Raw genomic sequence first — 24229 nt, forward strand, 5'->3', positions numbered from 1 at the left:
CAGCTGTGATTGGAATTGGGTATTAGTTTTTAAAAGAGATGGTGAGTGGATTGGGAATTTGAGAGAGAAAAAAAATTGATCCATTGGATGGATTGCTGGAGTTGGACAAGTGGAATACCTCTCGTCGTTTTAATTCAGCCCCACCTCAGCGTTCCCAACCCCCATCTCTTTCCTCCTCTTGGGCTGCTGCGTTTACAAGCGAAGGGGGCATTCTGTTTTACAAGTGAGCCTGGTGCGTCTCGGTGTGCTAGCAACATTAAAATTGAACTCGTCTTATCTGTGCAAACCGCGAGGCTTTACATCATAGGCTGTCGTGCTACTGCCATGAGGCCCCACTGTGCTTTTATGTAATGTGGTGCAGTCAAAAACCCAGTGGACAATTAAAGTGAGCTGATAGATAAAGAAGTGATTGAAGACCAGAATCTTAGTTTGTGGAATGCCCTGTGTGTTGGGGGGAGGGACACTTTAGTGGTTTATTATTGTTAACAAGACACAACATCTCACGTAGACAGACTGAACTGGAGACACAGTTTTCAGAGTTGCATCTATTTTTTGTTTTTTGCTGAGTTGCATATGGCAAAGCTAATTTCCCATCTGACCATTAGTACTCTGGTCAAGTCCAAAGCATGGAAAGCCTAATTCAGCAAAGGCTTGGGGAGGGCTGTTTCTGCCAACACAGATTGTTGGACAGATTGGCAGTGCTTCACTCTGTGTTGATGCAGTACTTTTCCCTCAAATTGTGCACAATTATAACAAATCACTTGCAAAAACACCATTAAAGTAAACAAAAACTTGTTCCAGTTCAATTGCAACTCAGTCCATTATCCTCTCTGTTTTCTCCTTCCTCAGTACTTTAGAGTTTTTGTCCTTCCTTCCATAACACTCATTCCAAATTATTTGAACGTGTTTCCTCCTGCTTGGGTTCCCCCCTTCCCTGTTGCCATTCTCTAATCTCCTTTCATTTTGCTCTTTTTCTTGGCCCACTCTTCCTCCCCCACTGCTTTCTTTTTCTCCTCTTCATTTTATATTTTTGGCTGAGCTGAGGACCTTTCCTGGTGCAGTGACCTTTCTGGTTTTAAATTAAGCCCCACTGCGGCACGTCTCTCTTCATAGATCGCCAGTTACGAGCCTTCAGAGAACCGCAAAAAAATAACGATTCTGATGAAATGGCCCCTTTAAAAAGCTCTTTCAAATTCCTTTTACATTTTTCTTTGCCTCTTCCCCCCTTTCTGGTTGCATTAATATTCACACTAATGAGGAACATCCTAAAGAGCAGACCATGGAAAATGTGAGAAGAGACATATGCATGTGCCTCCCGACATGCACGTCATACACATACTGTTGCTCATTGCTAATGGGGTCTAATTAAATGCCACATATGTTTGAAGTGATTTATGAAATCTGGGCATCCAGGGCTTGCATTATGATTGCTTAATCAGAAAGAGACCATTTTTCAATGAATAACACAGTTTGTGGCCTTTTAGAAGAGACCAATGTTTTGCATTATGTGATTAATAGGCCTCTAATAAATTTTTTTTAAAATGATAAATAGTTCTTACTGCGCTGAGGTCATAGTTCTTTTACCTGGTAGTCCAGCATTTGTCTTAATATTAGTGCAGAATTTATAGTATGATGTCAATAGGCTTGGGCCATGTTAAGAAATCGGGTTATCATAAACCACAATGCAATACAGTCACGAAGAACCTCCCAGGTGCTGAGTAAAAGCACAATGACTTGTTCAGGACCACCATCCCCTGGAAATGAGGAACCAGAATAATTTAAATACAGAAATGGCTTGAATTTAAACATAATTGGTCACAATCCAACCTCACCTGTTCACTGAAACCTTCTAAAACTCAAAATAGAGGGAGTGATAGCAATTATTGGGAGTAATTAAAGCATTTAAACTTTTCAGTGAGGACTCAAGACTGTTTTGAGCTACATTAAAAACTATGGTTTTAGTGGCTACTGGCAGAGATCAGTGTCTTGCACTGATAGGTGAGAAATTGTAATGTTTACTTTTGGTACATATACAGATTCACTATAATGTGTTACAAATGTTTATTTATCTATACATATCTAAATAACCTTTGTGTAAATAGTTCGAGACTGAGGATTTTTTTTTAAGCAAGAATACAATGGATACAGCAGAGAAAAGCACAATAAAAGACAACAATTACAAATATTGAGTAGTTTAAAAAATGATAGTAATGTGTTAAGCAAATCCTGTAAATTCTTTGGAGGTGCAATTTAATTTTTTAGAGCATATTGTTTTATATTGTTTGCAGTATTCTGTGCTGTGCTGAGATCCAAGCAAATAATTTTGTATTTTAGATGAAATGTGATGATTAAGACATAGGCTGCATAGGGTCTATATAAAAGTGGCAGCTTTCTTAGAAGACCTTAATCAACAGAAATTGTAGTGTGTGAGGTTATTGTTTTCGTTTTGCTGGTCCAGCTTGTTGCTCCTAGTGTTCAGTTATTATTGTACTGCTCATAAAATTAAGGTGTCCAAAATTAAGTTGGACATCTGAATGAAATATTCATGGTGAAAATCTTTACAGACATACTCAAAATGACACTAAAATCAAAGGTTAACCAAGTGTTCCCTTGTTTTGAGCGCTGTGCTTTGAGCACAAAGCACAGTGGTATTTGCAAACTTGCATATTTCTTTTTTCTGGAAGAGGTTAGGGCATGCTGGAATTATAGCATGGGAAGATGGCGGAATTTAAGCTCCCTAAAACTGTGCTTTTTCCAGTTACATATTTCATGTCATAAAAATTCCACTGACACCCTTAGCTGCAGAGTAACCTGTGACTTGATGTGGAAATATGCAGAAAGCATCACGATTGGTCCTCTCCAGTAATGGTGAGCTGTGAATGTTAATCTTCACTCTATATGGGCTGCGTCCAGCAACATGCAGAGATTATTTCTGAGGCCCATCTCCTAAGGTGCTCCTTGTAGCCTTGGTAACCCTAATGAATTATGGGCCAGCCCAGTTAAAACATGTGTGGTATTACCCCATTCCACGGTATGTCCTCCTGGGTGTCTATGAATCACTGATCTCATCAAACTGGGTTTCTCTCTCTCTTCCTTTCTTTCTCTATCCTTCCCTCCAGATCGCCCCGTGTGCTTCCCTCCCCCATTGCTTGTCACCGTCCAGTCCCCTGGGGCGTCTGTCTGGGATCTGCCAGGCTCATCAGTGAGGAGAGGAGAAGGCTAACTGGGAGCCCTTACTGGCTGTAAATCCAGAGAGGGTGGAGAACTTGCAGCGGCCACACGTCCACTGCAGCCCAGTAAGTCCAGCAGCCACCTCTCCTCCCCCCAGCCCCCAGTACACTTAAGACACTTACAATCCGTCTGCATGTGCAAATGCATTCACACAAGTACTCAACAAGGGTTTGTTCTCCTACTGTTCAAAGTTAACCTAACTTAATCCTGTTGCAACCTGACCCAAGGAATGGGATTTTAGACACCAGGTATTTTGATGCAGACATTCTGTATCTTTATATAAAGGTTGAGAGGATTAACATGTTACAGAGTGTCTGTGTTTGTTATTGTTAATATTTTGCAATACTGTCAATTTTGCCTCCTGTTAAAACAATAAATGGCATGATTATAGGCCTGTATCTGTGGGCAAATTGTCTGTGTATGAATAAGCATATCGTTGGACTCAAGAAGAGTTTCTATTTGTGCTCAAGTGTTTATTATTTCCTTGAAGGAGGATGACAGCAAATGTTTGCTGCTAATGAGGTGATCAGAGTTCTAGTTGTGTCTAAGAAGTGAGACATCATTTAATCCATGGTGCTATGCAGAGGTAATTTCAGTCTCAGAGTAGCCATAAAGTGCTGGAAGCCTAGCACAGATCTCGACTGCAATGCAGTGAGAGGGGCCCTTCTCTCTCATACATACATTTAGCTGGGTGTGATACCATTCCATACACATAGACACACACCCTCCCTCTCCTTATCTGAGAAATAAGCATTTTTACAGAGTTTGAGCTGTAAAAGGAGAGGAGCAGATAGCCCATAAATCTAGCCATAAAAACGTTAAGTTGTCAGAGGTGCCATCAGCTATCAATCGTGTGCGGCAAGCTGATGAAGGGGAAATAGGTGATAAAAAACAGCATTTTAGGGAAATTATGTCCAGTCTTCCATTTGCGAAGTGCTGCAGTCGCATCACTGCAGAATCTTAATCACTGGCTGGTGTGGTCAGGGACTGTTCCTCGCTGTGACAGTGAGGAGGAGCACACCCTAGTGGGAGGGTGGGATATGGAGGAGGCAAGAAGAGCCGTAGCAAGGGGGGGAGGGGGTGCATTGGTGTGGGGGCAGCATTGTAGAAAATTATACAACTACCATAAATCACTTCTACACTACCGTTTTTTTCCTCTCCCTCAATTTCTCACTTCCCCCATCCCCACACTTGTGCTCTGCCTCTTTCTCTGTTTCTTTCTGTACTTCAAGGCTGTGCATCTTCTTCTCCTCATTTGCACTCCCACCCTGACGGTCCCCCTGGCTTTCCGCCCTTTATTCTTCTTTCAGTCCCTGGCGATGTTCTTTATTCGAAGCACTGTTGGTTACCCTCACTTCCCTGTTCTCTATCTGTCTCAGCTTCATTTACACTGTGGTTTGTTTACATGCTTTCTTTATTGATCTGCTTTTTGTTGCCTAGCAGGGATTTATCTCCTGTCCATGGGACTGTATTAGTAAACCCCGAAATTGACCTGTCTCTCTGAGATGGTTCCGATATAGTCTGTTCTTGAAATAAAAGAAAATGCCATCTTGTCTGCAGCTTATTTCACATTTTATCAGACAGCACTGTGACGGGATTCCTGGTTGCTTCTTTATTGGGGATTTTTTCCAAATAGAAAAACAACCAGTGATGCTTTTATATGCTGAGGCATTCTAGTACAAGTCATGTCTTTATTGAAATGGTCGAAATCCAAAAGCAAATTATGCAATATCCTATAGCTTCTTTATTTAAACTATATATATTGAAGAATGTGTCTTATTTGCACCAGTATGAAGGAGTACGTGCCTTTAGTGCGTAGAAATAATATAAAGGCATCCTGTGAGAGTATCCATGCCTATTGAATTGATAAATGCCTCCATTGTGTGATCTGTGACTCCCCTGTAATCTAAGGTCATTTGTTAATTAATTTGAATAGCCCTACAGGCTTTGGTTCTGCTCCAGTGGTCTTGGATGAGTGATGTCATTCTGTACTGAGCTGACTTTAAGCATTGTGAAATGAATGCAGTGAAGCATGTTCATCTGCAGTGGCCCCTTCAGTATGTCCTGCCCTGTGACCATATATCACGGGAAGGTGTTGCTGTGCATGAACCACTACCTAAGAAGTGGAAGTTGTCATTTTATTTTTCACTTTGTAATAATTATGAGGAGGAACTACTGTACAGACTCTACATATTATGTATAAAGAGCTTATTGTTGTTGTCTGGACACGTTTGTAAAATTTCTTATATTTTCAGAGAAGACTTCTTCACCAAAGTCGCTGATCATCTACAGTGGATCTTTGTGGTTCTGGTGGGTTTATGCTCAGACATTAAAGATGTACTGATGGTGAGCGGTTATCCAACTCTTGTGTCAGGTGCTGTGCTGCCACCTTTAGTTAGCCTGAGGTACTGTAATGCAGTACCCATTTACACATCATCTCTCTACGTGGGCTATTCTGCAGTTTAGTCACACAGCATCTTTTTGTGACAGAGGGTAGTTTAACAACACATCTAACCCTACTGCATTACAGCTAGTGTACCTGTGAACATGCAGACTTTGTTTAAAAGGGGCTGTCACATAGAATAAAGTTGTTCCATGCTGTGAGTGTGATTTAAAAACAACTAACTTTGTAAGCAGTGTTGTCTTGCATCATGTGTGTCTCAAGTATTGCCTTGTGTTAGCTAGGCATTTTATTGGCTTTTTTAAAAAAACTCAAGAGTGTGCATTCAGATATGTCATGGTGCTGCTGCTAAAGCTGTGTGCCTGCCTTTTTCCATGCATCGTTAAAACACCGATCCCCAGGACAGATTTCAACCTTTTTCTGTTCATGTGTAGTTTTTGCATCAGCACTAGCAGTTATAGGTTTTGACATTTAGACATTTCCAGACATGCTACTTTGAACACAAAAGACTCTAATCTCAGCTGGATGGCAGTAGATTTCTTCCATGTATTAATACACAAAGTCAGAGACTAGGGATGTATGGGTTTAATTTACGCGTATCTACGCTAGAGTGAGTCCTAATGTAAAACTTGTGAAATGTAAATTGACATGATCTGGTCTCCACTTAAGATTTTTCCATTTTTGCAGTGCTCTGAATCCCATTATGCGTCATATATTTTTTATTCAGAGTCCCATTCCTCATAAAGAAAAACTTCTCCAAGTTTCAGACGGTATGTTTCTTTCTATCTCTCCTGAATCATTAGATGATTAGTCCTGACGTGGTCCCCCAAATAATGTTGATGGCATTAATTGCTGGGTGGGTATGGGTGAGCGCAGTACCTTCTTGTGGAATACAGTTTTAGGGAGTGGTTTTTCTTCCTGCTGACATGTTACTGCAGTGACAGCTGTATCTGCCAGGGGGCAGGCAAGCACACACATCAAGGCAGCAGAGAGCCACATGCAGCCCTGCCTTTGCAGAGCTTCACTCCCTCTTTTGTGGTAATATTGCTGTTTCTGTTTCTGAGTCTGAAGGTATTTAAATAAATATGCAAACTTCTTCATATTATTGCTGTTATATGTATTTGACTTGAATTATGAATATAATTTTGTAAAGCCTATTTAATTATAGACACTGTGGTTTATATTACCTATTCATGTTCGCTTTATTAGAATTAATTATATCTGTCAGTTTCTCTATTTGAAGGTCAGAGGAGACAATATGGTGATGCAGTGGTGATATTACATGTGCATTACAACAAATTTATGTTCAAACGTTCAACAAGTTTAAACAGCATACATAACAAGAACATATTCCTTCTCATAAGTAAGCTTGCCAGCTACAGTTCAATGAAGTTAAGTTGGAGAGCTGTAATTTTGTACCAATAAAACTGTTGAAAGAATTTTATTCATTTCACTACCACTCATTTTCCTACTCAGCTATTTATGAGCAATAAGAATAGATACATTAATGTTACTGCATATCTGAATAATGGTTTTGCACTAAACCTCCTCTTGAGCATTCAGTGTTTTCCCTTTATTTTTAACCAAAAAAGTAAAATCAAGTTATGATTCCAGACCACTTATAATTTAGTTTGGAAGTACTTTTCATTTTTTCTTATTATCTATATTTATTGTAATTCCTCATTTTATGTTTACTATAGAACATATTAAAATAAAATATTGCAATTGCTTTCATGTTTTCATTCAGAATTAATTTGTCTACTCATCAGCATTTCTGCTGTTATGAAATGTCAGGAAGTGTTTGCTGTGAGTTCATAGTAGCCTGTTTAACCTTATTTGTTATTGTGCTATAAATGTGATTACATCCTAGGTCTAAACTTGGTTTTAAGCCCAATGTCGCTGCTGTTTCCTTAGGCCTCCATAGGAAAAAAAAAGCCATAAACCTTTTTTTCTTCTTCTTCTTTTTTCTTTTTTGAGTAGCCGTGTTAAAAAGAACACCTGTAACTCGACACACAGACCCCTCTACTAAAATGCCAGGGCCATGACTCATGGGAATGGGCACACACAGCTAAATAGATAGTTTGTGTACAAGCTTGTCTTCCAGGTTGAATATTCTCCTGGTTTCAAACAAAACATGCATTTGGACAACATCTGAACGGAGGCCATTTTGGTTTGGCTTTATGTTTGCACAGACCTGGGATTGTGCAGTTGCAAGTGGGGGATGGGCGAGCTACTGCGCTACCATGAAGACTTCTGTTAATGTTTTAGTCATTCTGGTGCCGCTGGGCTGGGAGACAGATTCAGTCAAAAAGCATTTGAGTACCCTCAGGTCCTCGGAGTGATTTACTATGTATTTGGACATCTGCAAAGAGCTCTTGCACCTTGAAATTCTCTCTCTCCTTTTCTCCCTCTCCCAATCGTTCTTTCTCTCTGTCTCTCTCTTTGCAGTAGTAAACCCTTAGGAATGATCTGTCATGCTGAGTCACCTTGAAGATATCTAAGGTACTATCACTTCCTGTCACCTTTTCCTTCATCCCTTCTCCAATCCGCCCTCCCTTCCACCGTCTATCTTACCTCATCTTTCTATCACCTTCAAACCTTCTGCTCAAGTCTCAGCCACATCCCTCTTATCTTGACAATGAGACTTTGTATGCAATGCTCCTTCTGCTCAGTCTCTTATCCTGCCTCTTGCTCACCAGCTGGGCACATCAATCCATGTGACAGGTGGTTGTCAGTCAGCGCCTCACTGGTCAGCACCCTAAAAAGTTTTAAACATTGCAAGGTTGCCAGTGCTAGAGAAATTGCATCAGTTAAATGAACAAATCTATGGTTTTCATCCTCACTAACAAGTGTAAGTAAGTGATAAGCAATTATCAGTAAGTTATGTTACCTTGACAAGTTGTATTTACTGCTTTGTTGCCTATGGCAGCCACCCTGAGTCGAGTGAAGAGGAGAGCTGTCAGTGGCCATCAATAACACGTCTGTGTGGTGTGGGTGGTGCAGGCTGTGTGGCATGTGTTTTAGAAGTGATGGCCAGAGGCCCTCTGTCTATGCAGTTCAGAAAATATGGTGTCATTAGCATCTGTGTCTCCATAACTGGCCGAAGAGGCCCAAACATATCTGGTATGCAGTGTTTAGAAGGCACGCAGACGGGATAATTGGTGAGCAGAATGTGTCCGTAGCTCCAGACTTTCAAGTGCTCATTGCCTTTGAGTGTTTTACACCCCAAGTGGCTCAATAGCCTAGGGGAAACAAGGTCTGCATTGATTTATTGCTGACCCTTAGGTCTTTTGTTTCTTAGAGCCAAGGACAACTTAATAATCAACCGAAGTCTCAAAGTTGAATTCCTATAATGAATTTCATTTGATTATGTTATCTTTATTTGATAGAAATCATAATGCTGCAGGAGTATACATATAAATGAAACCTGTATGCTATGCCTTTGCTGCTGCATTCTCTGGCAGGTTTGGTTACTGCTGTGGATTTCATAATCACAGCAGTCTCTCTGTCAATGCTGGTGATTAAATGCAAGGAGAAAATGTTCTTCGTGAGGTAGCTTTTAGAGTTTATTTCAAACACTATATTTAATTAATGTTAGTTATCTATTGATTGCTGCTGCATAAAGTGCTGAACAGTATACTGTAATTGTAGGTCCATATTATTGTTTATTCTGTTACATTGCTTAATCTTTTTTGTGTAGAGTGCATAGATGAGACATTGCAAGGTAACCTAGAACTAAAGATGATCTCATGCTTCCCTCCTTCTGTATCTCAATTGCTTCCTGCTTATCTCATCAATACACAGAGAAATAATTCACTTAGTTTTCCATTACCGTTTAAATTTTTTGACCAAGACATATTTGCTGTCAAATGCTATGTCTTACCATGCCTATATTTATTTTTATAAAATACTCAAGTAGATATGGTTCAGCGATTGAAACCACAGTGAAGAATAAGAGTAAAAAGTCTGTGTGTGACTTTTCACAACATGAACTACACCTTTGTTACGATCATCTTCACCATGTCAAAAAAAGCATTTTTATTTTTTGTATTTTACTAACATAGTATATACATTTCATTGTATATTTCAATATCCAATTCCTTATATTTCAAATAGGTTACAAAACAATCTGCAATTTCTGGACATTTGTACTAGTATAGGCTTAAATAAGTCTGTGTATGAGGATATTGTTGCTACCTCTGCCAATCCAAACTGGGAAACTTTTGCCTTGTCTCAGGATTTCACTTAAATTAGAGCTGGAATATCTGCTCATTTGAACAAACCCCTGCCTAGCCCTCTAAGGTATGGCTTGAAGTATGCTAAACTGCAGCCAGCAGCAATTTCTTGCCAGCACTATAAATGCCCAGATGTCAGTACCTAAGCAAAGCCTGACATAAGGAAAAATGATTAAGACAAGCAGAATCTCCAACACACACACACAACTATAAAAGCTACTGAGAGATAAATATTAGCTTGAAGTTTTGTATCAGTTTAATCCAACTGAAGAGACGGAGCAGTCAATACATTTTCAGACAGTAGCTGTAAATTATGAGTATGTTCGTGGGAGATTAAGGACTACTTTCAAATATACTTACAGATTAGGTGGGAACTTGGGAGTGACAGTTGGCAAAATGTATACATTGACATGTAACCCATGCAGTCTATTGCAAGAAAATGAATAGTGACAGAAGCATTTTGGCTATTTAATTAGAGACCACCTAATCGCTTCCATGTTGCTCTGCAGTGGTTATTCGTCATGGTTGGAAAGTGTTGGAAAGCAGTAGTAAAAAGAGAGTGAAATCAGCATACGTAAATGGAAACACATGAAGTCTAATTACATACTATCTGTATTTACCGTCATGAAATTGGAGATTTAGATGTCTAACTGAAAGACGGGAAACATTTGTGAATGATATCGATGGAAAAATCATCGAAGATCGTGGCAGGAAAGGTTTTGGAGGAGACATGTTGTGCGGATGCATATTTCCTCCATTTGATCAGAAGTGGCAAAGAAATACTACACCCTTTTCTGTCGTGGAGTTTGGACTCCACCTACATGACCAAAGATGTCCAAAAAGCCATGCTATACTTCACCTTTCTTTACTACAAAGCCAAGGCTTTTGTGGTCTGGTTAAAAATAATACTGTTGTCCTTCTGCAAGAATTTTATGACAATGGTATATGCATATACTTGTGTAATTATTCACAGGGACACATTAAGTCACCAGACAGGGGTGTGTGCTCATGCACACATGGAAAACTCACTGAAGTCAAGAAAAAACTGCTTAGATGAAGAGAATTAAAGACCATGTCAAATGTCCGTTAGTGGTTGCACTTAAGAGGTAAAGCAGTGGCAAAAAGTGATTTTGATTCACAGCTTCTACAGTTTTTGATGACTTCATTTGATTTGATGTGCCAAATCCTCTCATAAATAAACAGACAACCTCCCACCAAAAGTTAAAACAAGGGATTGAAAGTAAATTTCATTCCTAAATTTATAGCCCGAGTTTTTTATACAATAACTGACAGTAAGTGACTGTTAAACAAGATAAAAAAAACACTTTACTGACTGTTAAAGGTCTAGTAAAAAAAAAAATAGAGCTTTAGTTTTAAGTTACGATGTGATGAAAAAACTGAAAGCTATGGCTCATGAAGTATCTATAAATACTCAGAATGTTGACAAAAATGTGATAAATTTTGTTGCACTTAATTTTAAATGGAGACACAAACTATAACACATATTCCATATTATTTAATGCTGGTAAGAAGACTTTTCCAGGAGCAGATCCATCACTCAGCTAATTTCTGCAGTAGGAATAATGATATACAGATAAAGGCATGCTTAGCTTCTTTACTTAAGTACAAAGTGTCCAGGTGTAAAATATTAAGAACTGTGTATGTATCTCACAAGTATGTGTTTTTAAGTAACCATTTTCTCTCTTTCTTAAACACTGTATTCACATTTGATGTCCAATAAATACGGTTATGAACTTCCAACCCAGTTTGTTTCTTTATGCATTCTTTTTTTATATATTGGAATTTACACTTAATATAGATAATAAACTAAAAACACTTTAGACATAAACTAAATTAAAAATAATAATGGCTTTGTCAAAAACCCTAACCCTAAGCGATCCCTTCAATTTTCATACATTCTGTGTGGAAATAGCAAAAGAAGCCAATGCGAACTAACTTGTTAGACTTGCGCAGTTAAAGCAGTTCAAGTATCTGTATCTATTTATCTCCCTCTCTATCTCTGTATGTCTGTTTATCTGTACTGTAAACCAATAAAAACCATAGAAATCAGTCTTGTTGATTTATGCTTCTCTGCAGCTGGCTTTAGCTCTCTTATGTGCATTTATAGTCTTCTTGCTTTGTGTGTGTATTGGCTGGATGTGTGGTTTCTATATCCTGGCTTTGTTGTGAAACCTGTCACATCTTCATTGGCTTCGATATAATTTAGCTGCGCTTGGATGGATAGATCCTTTTGATAGAATGGCATATGTGGCCCTTACTGTGATGGTCCTTCGGTACAGTTGTGTTTATAAGGATGCCGTAGGAAGACAGGATGTGAAGCACAGATTACAAATGGCTGTTCCTGGCTGCTCTACAGACAGCTTAGGAAGATCTGAGCTGAACTAGGACTGCAGTGTTCTGATACATGTTGTTGTGGTCGACTGACTCTACAAGCGTATAGACTCTTTTGAAAGATTTTATCTGAACCTCAAAAAATTATGTTTCAGTATTTACTATTCTAGTTCATGGTGAGGTGATTGATATTTTATGGTTAAGTGGTTAACCAGGTGGTAAGGATTATGTTAGAAAATTGCAGGAAATATAAATTTAAAATTCCCAAAGTTAGTGAAATTAGCTGCTGTGTCATCTAGCCATCAGCTGGTGGCTATAGGCTCATGTGTTAACACCCAAACAAATAAAAATCCACCCCATACAATTGTAATGAAGGGGAAAATGTGCTATAAAGACGAAACCTGTTTTTTGGGGGTTGGGCTATAAAGATGTGTTTTTCTTTCTTTCTTTTTCTTTTTGCTCTAAAGTAGGACATCTTAAAATGGGACTCATGGTGAGCTTTAAGTAAATGTTTGGGGATCTTCAGATGTTGAGGCATGGGGACTGAAAGGCTGCTATAAACGAAGTATTGATAAAGGCAAAGTTTAAAGGTTGAAATGATCATTTCAATTAAAAAAACACACTGTATCCTTTTGTGTATTTGCTCTTACTGATTGTACAAGTATTCATGGGGACATGAACAAATGTGAGAATTATCTGCAGATCTTGAAATGAAAAACCTGACTTCTCTGTGCATCTAAAGTTACGTTCTGGGGCTGAATCGGAGAAGCCAGGCATAACCAGTCATTGTTCAAAATCTATTCAACAATTAGGTGATTTCTTATTACTTGTTGGTAAATTTGAGGTTTAAATAAGATGGGTTCCACTGCATAAAGAGGTTGTAATTACAAGCTCGTAATCTGAAATCTTGTATGGAATTGGAAGCTAGTGGGGATTGTGTTCTCTTTATTAATCCTGACTGCTGTAAAGAAGATTACATCTTTGTTTGTCCAAAAATATTAAAAATACCCTTTCTTTAACCCCTTTTCTCTAAGAAACAAGGAAGAAATATGTCTCAAATCTCTACATATTCCTCTAAATTCTCTTTGGTTTTTATTTTAAATAGATAGATGATAAATATCATGTATATTATGTATGCACATTTAATCAAAAGTACATAACTGATGAATTTTAACTGGATTTCTGCATTAGAACTGTGTACACAGCTAAGTCAGAGTAAATTATTTACAAAGATTACACTTTCATTCTGTCCATTAGTCAGTATACTTTTCTTTTATTTACCTTTCCAGTCCAGACTAAAAAAAATCTCAACTATTTGAAAGATTGCTGCTACATTTTGGAAGAGAAATTCATTGTCAACTTTGGCAACTCCATTTAACATCACAAGTAAGTTGAAGGTTCCAGTTTAATGTGGCATATATTTTCAAGAGCACCAAAAGACTTTGATGGTGGCTATCAGGGGGGCCTGGAGACAATGATTCTTTTTTTTCTATATTTGGGTCCACTATGAACACCCTGTAACACCCATTTTCCAAAGAAGATTTTGAAGTAATTTTTCTTGTGTATACATAAACAAAGTTCTTGCTGTCTATTTGATTTTACGGACAGTATGATGGTGGAGTGGTTAGCATTGTGGCCTCACAGCAAGAAGCTTCCTGATTCGAATGCCAGTTGGGCCTTTCTCTGTGGAGTTTGCATGCTCTCCCTATGCCTGTGTGGGTACTCCTGCTTCCTTCCACACCATATGCATGGTAGGTTTAATGGAGATTTTGCCATGGATGTGAGGTAGATAAAGTACTCGAAGTGCATACAATAAGTGCTCTGTGAATGTAGAGTTAAAATTTAACTAGTCTAAATTAGAGATGGACCGATCCGATGTTACCTATTGGTATCGGTCCGATACTGACGTAAATTACTGGATCGGATAACGGAGAAAAATAAAAAAACGTAATGATCCATTAAATATCAAAAAGCACCTCACAAAACTTGCGACATGACGTAATTCGGCTCATAACCGTAGCACGTCGCAGCAGTAGGCCTCACGTGATAGAGCGGCTGTGTGTATTTGTAGCCTCGCTACCAATCCGGCATTTCATCTCAGAGGAAGTGATCCCAGAGAGAAGTAAAGCAAGTGTGTAAGTTCATCTCTGAATGTTTGTAAAGCATTCCCACGTTAAGCTTAACAACCGATATATGGAGCGACTGCCTCTCTCTCCCTCTCTCTCCTGCTGCTACTTCAATCATGAAACTGATCAATGATCAGCTGATCGTCTCTCTTGTTTGTTTATTGCTCACTTCGCGCCAGAAAGAGGAAACCAGCGGCTGAACAACAGCAGCACATTTAAGCTTGATAAGCTGTTGTTAGAATTTATTTACTTTCTACACCAGGATCTTTTTCTACGTAGCTGACGGCTGGTAACTGTGCAGGGGCGGATCTAGCAAAGTTTAGCCAGGGGGGCCGATAGGGCATTAACAGGGAAAAGGGGGCACAAAGACATCCTTTTCTTTCTTATTCTCATTTAAAATGTCGAGCTTTTAATAAAAAATTATCTGAATCTTACACCCAAAGTTTTAATCTGATGTAAATAGTTACTGTATATAGTAACTATTAAGTCTAATATACCCTAGTAAGCTATACTACTTTTTCCTTTGGGAAGGTACCATCTGTGCAGTCTGCAGTTCTGTTGAAGAAAGATGTTGAATCTATTTAATTATTCTTGGAAAATAATTTATTTCGGTGCATTTATTTCACACTGCATCAAATTAAAGTTGATTACATCAATTAAGCATCATGAGGTGGAGGGTGGGGGGGTGGTTCCCTATTTATTTATTTTTGCTGGGTGTTTTAGAGCCCTATTTGTTAGGTTGCTTACTCTTTAAAATACTTTAAAATACCAGAATAGGGAGGATGGAGTAGGTTTAAGTTCATTAGATTGATCAGTTTTGTTGAACTATGAAATATTTTGGGTGCAGTGTATTTTTTGCATACAGATATAACTGAATAGCTTTAGTGTTTGTTTTTTTAACTTGAGAATGAACTTATTCAAAAAGCAGCAAGATATTAAAAAACTGTGTTATTGATTAAAAAACACACTATATCGGATTCATATCGGTATCGGCAGATAACCAAATTTATGATATCGGTATCGGACATAAAAAAGTGGTATCGTGCCATTTCTAGTCTAAATTGCTTCAAGTGGTCAGTAAGACTAGAAAAGTGTTATCACACACATTCTTACATATTCTTTGAAAAGATTAGCATTGTGTTTACAGCTGTGCTAATTATTCTGTATTAGTACTGAGCACAACGGCAATTTTAACACACTTGTGTTTACTGGGTAAAATGTACACTGTTTTAGTTTAGACAGAAAATACAAAGTACAACTGAAGCTCATGGAAACATATTTTTATGATGTGGTGATTGCAGTTTGTTTGCTAGGTACCATTTCTGGTAATTAATTACTACTGCTTGTTATGGCCCCTTCTCAGTGGGCTAAGGAAGGACACAGTAGCACGTGACGATCTAAAATTAATGAAAGAGAAGGTTGAGGGCAAGTGTAAAAGACATGCAGTGTTTATTTACTGCATGTTAGCACAATACTCAACTGGATAAAAATTGGGTGAGGGGGGAGGACCAAGTGGTTGCGCCAAATAAAAGAAATTAATAAAATACAAGCAGCCTACAGCCTCTCTAAGGTCTAAGTCAAACAAACTCATAATAAAAAGGCCTATCTAGCTGGTCTACTAAAAGGTTAGCCAAAACCCATACAGAAGTGGCATCAACCGCATAACCTTGTGTCTCTAACGTGTGTCTATGTGTTGCGTATGTATAGGGTACCACAAAATAAACCTATCCAGCCTCCCACCACAAACACATTACCCATCCACAGAAAATACAGAACACTACTCAGACAGCGTTAACAGCTGGCCAGCTGGTCAAGGAGCTGCCCCATTTGTGATGATCCCTGGTGAGTGATTGGTCTCCTGTGCCCAGATCAGCCAATAGGCATGTGCTAATAAAGTTTGAATAGGCCAGTAGGTGGAAGCTTTACACCTGGAAGAGAAAAGAGAGACAGAAAAACAACCGTGCCACCTATCCTGGCATGTAACACCCATTAAAAACCAAACCCAGGGTTGGGTACAATCTTTTAGACAGCACAAGAGAGAGCGTCTGCTACAATATTCTGTGAACCTTTTTTGTAATGGATGTCTGCGATATGGGGACATAGCTTTGCCCAGGGACTTGGGCAAAAGTCATTGGTTATGATTATATATCCTAGACAGGAACACCAGAGGCTTATGATCTGTGAAGATCTTAACACATGTAATATGTACCATGTAACGCTCATTGAGAATTTTTAGTCAGGATCAAAGTTTCACTGATAAAAAGACATTATTGAGACTGTAATTGTGCTATGATTTGATTTCAGGGTGCAGAGACACGCTGTGAGGTTAACTGATGATTCTAAAGGGGCCAAAGATGTGGATGTGAGTGTTAATGTTATTTTTCTCTCTTTGTGTTAGCTCTGTGATAAACTAGCAACCCGTGGGTGTTTTATGCTTGCATGTATTAAGCAGAAATCTTTTCCTAAACCACACCAAATGGTACCAAGTGCAATAAAGAACAAACCACAAAAACAAAGGGTGAGTGGAAACAAAACATCAGTCTAAAACCAATGGTCATACATGAACTCCAGTCTTCTTGGTGAAAATCCTGACCACCACTCCTAAGATGGAGTGGAGCATGTATTTTCCTCTATAATTACATTTGTGATTTCATATCCAAACTGTTGGAAGTAAAAGGAGAAACAGTCTGTTGACAAGTAAAATATGAAACAGCCAGTTACTTTCCATAATTATGGCTTTGCATTAAAGGAAGGATGGCAAAACACAAGAATGATCAGCAGTTGTAAAATTTCCTTTCAAATTTCATAATGTCATTTTTATGTTTGTCTTTTTGTCTGAATCACTACTCTTACACAGACATTTGTGGCAAAGAGAAATAAACATTACTCTTCAGTATAACCAAAAAGTGTACACAGTAGGAAAAAAATCTTAAAAAGACTTAACATTTCTGCAGCCGGGATGCCATATAAATGCTGTACAGTAACAGACATTTACCCACAAAACTGTAAAATACAGTTTAAGAGTTTTAAATTACGCAAGTTCTTGTGAGTTTAGCAGATAATATATGTTAAAAAAGGTGTATAAATATCTTTATATTAAAAAAAAAATCAAATACTTTTGTAATACAAATAATCAGGCTTAATATCACAGAAAAAAACACTGTTATAATTTGTGTTTTGTATTTCATTTTATTTGAACATTTTTACATTTGTTCCATATTTAATTTTATGGCTGTTAATGTTATAGATTCCATTAATGATTTAATAATTATAATATGTAGTTTATATTACTATATAGTCATGAATATATGTAAGAGAACATGTTATTGCAATTATAATGTACTCTTAATTACAGATAATATAAAGTGAAACTTTATTTTGTACCTGATCTATAATTCAAGATTCTTTATTCATCACATGCATAGTTATACAAGTATAACACGCAGTGAAATGTAACCTGACACGCTCCTCGACTTGTGCAAAGGGGGGAGAGAGGAAGAACATTATATATTATATACATTAGGTGAATGTGCAGTAGTAGCATTGTATGCAATGTAATTAAGCTAATGTCAGGTAAAGTGATATTTTACAACTTCTTTAAGTTGCTTGAAGCAACTTAAAGAAGTCCAGATGCCTTTCTTTCCAAGCTCCTTAGACTGCTACTGTAAGACTGCTTAAGTTCAATGACATTTTTTATATAGCACCAAATCACAGCAACAGTCACCTTAAGCCACTTCATAGTGTCAGGAAAAACCCTACAATAATAGAGAAAATTCCAACAAACAGCGCCCTTTGAGCAAGCACAGTGGCAACAGTGGGAAGGAAAAACTGCCTTTTAACATGAAGAAATCTCTGGAAGTAGCAGGTTTAGGGTGGGGGAGTCATCTGTTGTGATGAGTTGGAGGGGAGGGAGACAGGACAGAACACACTGTGGAGAGATAGAGATTAATAATAATTAATGACTGAATTCAGAGTGGTTTATAAACACATAGTGAGAGAAACAGATGAGTAAAGAAGAAATACTCATTGCATCATGGGATGACCCCAGCAGCCTAAGCTTATTGCATCATAACTAAAGGAGGATTTGGGATCACTTGATGTGTTTTATGTTTTATCAAAAAGGAACATTTTAATCCTAATCTGGAAAGTAGTGAGAGTGTCTGTCTTCTGAGTCCAAACTGGGAGCTGGTTCTACTGAAGAAGGAATGAATTACAATAGTCCAGCCTAGAAGTAAAAAAATACATCATCTAGTTTTTCAGCATCACTCTGAAACTAGATGTTTCTAAATTAAAAATATTGCACTAGAAAGCAGTCAAGGACTTCTCCTGGTTAAAAGATTTTTAGAGCAGAGTACAATTACCTCAGTTTTATCTGAGGAAATTAAGAGGTCATCCTGGTCTTTGTCCTTAAGACATTCCTGCAGTTTTACTAATTGGTGTTCGTCATCCGACTTCGATGACAGATAAACCTGGGTATCATCTGCATAGCAACAAAAATGTATGCTATGCCTTTGAGTTATAGTCCCAAAGGTAAGCATGTATAATGTACACAGAATTAACCTTTGTGTATGAAAAGGACTCCACATTTACATTAACAAGTTGAAATCTATTTGATAGCTATTATTCAAACCACTGCAGTGGAGTACCTTTTATTTCTAATACTCTAATCGCTGTAATAAAATATTTTGGTCAACAGTATTTGCTGCAGATGATCAGTTAACTCTTTACAAGTACTCTTTCAAAAAAATCTTTTAAGTAAAAGAAAGATTGACTATTGGATTATAATTGGCCAAGATAGCGGGGTCAGATGATAGCTTTTTAAGTAATGGTTTACTTACTGAAATCTTAAAGACCTGTGGTGCATATCTGTGACAAAGTGGAGAAGCAGTTGTAATTCTCTCCATTTGTCCCATATGTGTTTACCTTTTTTTTGCACATTGTACACATTATTCTGTTTCTATGTATTTGCTATGATTTGCTATTTGTCAAGTAACATTGCTTCACTCACTATCCCGGGTTTGTTTGTGTAAGCGTTTTGTTGCCGGCAAATCAAACATTCTGCAAATTAAGACAAATACTAAGTTATGTTTCTTTATACTTTATTATGTTACAGATTAAGTCATTTGTTCATACTTACTCTGTTTGTCTTTTCAGTCATCATGAGTGTCAGGTGTGGGGAAACGCCCGCTTGGCATTTCCTCATTTTAAAGTCCTGATCATGTCACACATGACATCATCAGGTCAAACCATGTGGAGGGGTTTCTTTTTCCAGAGAGATGCTTCCTTTTGTTTGTGTTAATGTTTAAAGGGATTTGTTGAATGTTTTTCCTTTTGTTAATACTGCCATTTAGTTGTGTAAATGTGCATATTAGAAGTGTGTAGAGGTTTTGTGTTTTTAGATAACCTGAGTAGAGTTTTAGATCCCTCAGTTGAGTGAGTGGTACTGGCTGGGCAATTGGAGGGAAATTGATGGCCCTATTTAAAGCCAGTCTCTACCAGATGCAGGAGAGAGGAGAGGTGAGCTGTGTCACCAGAGCCATGTTATGTTGAGTTTTGTTAAATGAATTGATTTGGGGAAAGTTTTGTTAAGTTATACATTAAATTAAGTTCACTGCAAATAAATTGCTCACCTTGGAAACCCAAAATGTCTGCATAGTCTGCTTCCCTACCACCTTCCTTGACGTTCGAGTGTGACTACCTCACAATATCCCATTAATAGAGAGAGATCGATCATTTAAGGCTGAAGCAGTAATTAATGGTAGGACTTCCTTGAGCAGTCTTGAAGAAATGGGATCTGGTAGATTCATCACTTTGCCTTCATCTTTATTTTTACTTATTTATACAGGGAGATATTTCGGATTTGAAGCTGTGGTTGAACTAGATAAATTATTGAACAATGAGATTTAGTTTTAGGGTGACCGCTCTTATACAGTTTGGGCATAATTACTTCCTGGTCTTAGGCTGGAACGCTAAACTTTGAATCACATTGAATATGACAAGTTTCCCTGTGCTGCCTATACCGGAAGAATTCTGGCCACTTATAGACTAAAAACTTGTGCTTCACCCCAGGTACAGCTCACAACAGGTACAGCGAAGGTTCACAAGTAAAGTGAATAAATTAGATTCAGAATACTTTATTAATATCTAGGGAAATTATGGGGGTTACGGTTGTGCCAGGACACTAACATTAAGAAAAACAGAAACAAAAAAACCCAACAAAAACAGACTAGACCAGTCTGTCTCAAAGTGTGGTACGCGTAACACTAGTGGTACGCGGGAAAACTCCAAATTTTTTTAAGATTAAATAATATACCATTGTGGAGGTATGCAAAGACGACACGAGAGTTTCCGAGGCTCTCTATAAAGAGTAGCCTTTCCTTATCATAAGGCGTCGTGGCCACTACGGAGCACTGGCGGGTTCGTTTCCCTGCAAAGGTGCCACAGCGCTGTCACGCTGATGGTTAAAACACAGCCATCATGCTGCGATCCCAGCCACCATTGATGAGTTGGAGGCCCCCGGGAGAATCGATGGGGCCGTCGGTGAGTCGGGAACTATCGCCTGGGTGCCGAAGCCCCTAGTAGTCAGGAGAATGCGATCTGCTTCTTCTGCAAGTGAGTGGTTATCCTTTGTGGATTTCCTGTGTCCTTCAGTGGTGATTTTTGGTAATCTCAGTCTCTCACTGAACGTGCTCCTGTGGCTAGCCATGTGGCTAGTCATGGACTGTGTGGGAGGTATCCAGCATTGTCCTTATCTTGGACAACATCCGCCTCTCCGACACCACTTTAAGAGAGTCCAGCTCCATACCCACAACATTACTGGCCTTACGGATCAGTTTATTGAGTCTATTGTCATCAGCAACCCTCAACCTGCTGCCCCAGCATGCAACAGCATAGAGGACAGCACTGACCGCAACAGACTCATAGAAAATCCTGAGCATTGAAAATCAGGATTTTCTAAAACAGATAAAACAGTTTGCCATCCTTGAGGAAAGGTGGCCAAACATCATTGCTCACTTCTTATCCCTTCTATTTTTTTTCCTTCTATTTATTTTACATTTCGTTAGTGTCCTTGTTATGACTAGCATCACGAAACAGTAGCTGCAGCCCATTCAGATTGCTGACCTAATCCAGGTCCTCTAGAATAGCCTATTCATATGTGGTCTTGCCGTGTCTCCCAGTAAAGAGTGCGGTAGAGAGACCAGCACACAGACTGCTACACGCGGAAAGGAGGACAGGGCTGTAGAAATGCATCAACCCAGCAGCAGGATCAGTATCTCCTCCTTTGTGTGAGGAGGCTACTCGTGCATGTTTCTGACAAAACTGTCAGAAACCGACTCCGTGAGAGCCCAACTTCTCTTAGTGAGACCTGTGCGAATAGCCCACCACCGTGGAGAGCAGGCTTGCGCAGTTTTTGTTAGCACCGAAAGACCACCAACTCTCTTTTTTTTAGAAGAAAAAAAAAAGAACAAGTAGAGAAAAAACAAAACAAACAACAACAATAAATCAACAATAAAGTGCTAGTGCTTATCCTTATAGATTAATATTACCATTAATCAGCATTAGTTAATATTAATATTAATGACTACTTGCTCCTCTGTTGAAGCAAATTAATAATGCTGGAATATCTTAAATGAAGTGGAACAGCCACTTCCGGCAATAGCAGGAAAATTTGTGCACGGTCATATGGTGGACTACGAAGAGATTTCTCGTGCTGGTAATTTTTCTAAGCATTTAAGTAATGGTTTCCAGTAAGTAAAAAGTCTATTCGACGACCCTCTGAGAGAGAATTCTATCTTCTCCAAATTTAGAAGTCCTTGGACATAGGGGTCAAACTCTGGCCCGCGGGCCAAATTTGGCCCGCAGCCTAATTACATTTGGCCCGCGAAGCCATACCAAATTACTATTAGAGCTGGCCTACTGGTATTACACAGCTACTATATATATATTGTTTAGTATTAAGCTTTGCTTGTTCCATATTCAGTTTTTCAGCAAAACTTGTTTGAGTCCATAAGAAAAGATTCATTCTTATATCTGGAGGAAGATTTTTCTTTCAATAAATATTAATGTTAGCCCGCGACCTTGTTCCAGTTTTGAATTTTGGCCCACTGTGTATTTGAGTTTGACACCCCTGTCCTAGGATGTCATGTAACCAGACTTTGATTAATGGTGGCTGAGATGATTTCCACAACAACAAAATTCATTTTCGGGCAATAAGAGAAGCAAAGGCAATAAGATTATTTTGGATAGCTGTGATACTAAGATTATTTGGTGGTTTGCCAAAAATAGCAATATGTGGAGTCGGAGTTGGATTTATACCTAATATATCTGAAATTGTTTTGAAGAATTGATGCCAAAATTCAGACAGCCTGAGGCACGCCCAAACATATGAGTAAGGTTGCAAGGTGTCTGTGAGCATCTATTACATTTATCATCAAATTTATCTGGATATAATTTTGACATTTTTTCTTTACTGCAGTGTAGTCTGTGGAAAACGTTAAATTGTATTAATGAAAGTCTGGCACAACTAGAAGACGAATTAATGGCCCCTACAGCTTCCTCCCAGAAAGACTCAGAAAAACTCATGTGGAGTTCTGACTCCCATCTTGGTCCTACGTAAAAGAAATTCACGAGCTGGAGAAACTAGTTTGTAAAGGTAGGAAATATGGCCCTTTGACAAAGTATTAGCTCTAAGAACCAAGTCTATTCCTCTGGGAGTTTGGATTTGTGGGAATAAAGTTGAACACTTCTTTGCAAAATGTCAAAACTGGAAATACTGGAAAAAAATCAGATTTATTGAAATTAAAGCAAGTAAATAATTCATTGAAACTTGCAAAAACATAATTTACGTATAAATGACCTAGACTACAAAGTCCTTTATCTTCATCTTTGCTGGAACGAATAAATGATTTTGCAAATCTGGGTTGCTGGAGGGAGGGTGAGCCATCCAAAGTGGCGTCTTATTTGTGACCAAATTTTTAATGTTCCAGCAACAACTGGGTTGGAAGGTAGGCTTAATAAGGATGATTGTAAGGTATCGCATGCTAAAGCACATGATGACGAGGAACAGGAGGCCGCTTCACTCTGACACCAATTAGTATGGGGAGACGTACACCACGATAATATTTTATACATGCTGGATGCCCAATAATACCCAATTAGATAAGGCAGTCCTAATCCTCCAGCTGATCTATCTCTATAGAGAAGTGAACGACTAGCCCTTGGATGTTTACCAGCACAAATGAACAATGATATAGCGTCATTTATAGTCCTAAAAAATGTTTTAGCTTTCATTGTAAGTAAGGTAAAATTCTGTTCTCGCATTAATCGCAGAGGTCATGTAATTGCAATGCCGAGATATTTGAACCCTGACTTAGCCATTTGAAAGGGTATAGTTGATGTAGGTATGTCTGCAGCCATTTGATTAAGTGGAAAGTATTCGCTTTTGGAGATGTTAAGCTTATATCCCGATAAATATCAGAAAGAATTTAATACTGATAAAATGTGTGGGATATTTAGTAGAGGATCATTCACATAAAGAAGCAAACCATCTGCATAGAGCGACACCTGATGTTTTATACCCCATCTATCAATCCCTCCTAATCCTTTCACCATTTTTAAAGCTACTGAAATAACTGGTTCAATCGCTAATGCAAATAGTAACGGGGATAATGGGCACCCCCGTCTTGTTCCCCGAAAAAGTGGGAAAGGAGTGGAGCGTTGATTATTTGTACAGACAGAGGCACAGGGAGAGGAGAAGAGTAGTTTGACCCATGAGACAAAATTATTATTAAAACCAAACTGTCTTAGAGAGAAGAAAAGATAGACCCACTCCACTCTATCGAAAGCCTTCTCGGTGTCAAGAGATATTATGGCTTCTGGAACAT

At 38.4% G+C, this 24229-nt stretch overlaps 1 long non-coding RNA gene across 2 annotated transcripts in view; it reads left to right on the top strand.

Moving 5' to 3' along the window:
- Positions 1-16918, top strand: part of LOC113013128 (uncharacterized) — a 23612-nt gene extending 6694 nt beyond the window's left edge. Inside the window, exons 2-3 of one of the 2 annotated variants that reach the window (XR_003270791.1) lie at positions 3120-3296; positions 16650-16918. This is a non-coding gene — a long non-coding RNA (uncharacterized LOC113013128). Of the gene's footprint in view, positions 1-3119; positions 3297-5486; positions 5776-16649 lie in introns of those variants that run through there. The other variant, XR_003270792.1, reaches the window with a different exon arrangement.
- The last annotated feature ends 7311 nt before the right edge of the window (positions 16919-24229 follow it).

This window comes from Astatotilapia calliptera, chromosome 20 (genome assembly GCF_900246225.1).
Source record: "Astatotilapia calliptera chromosome 20, fAstCal1.2, whole genome shotgun sequence".
NCBI lineage: Eukaryota > Metazoa > Chordata > Actinopteri > Cichliformes > Cichlidae > Astatotilapia > Astatotilapia calliptera.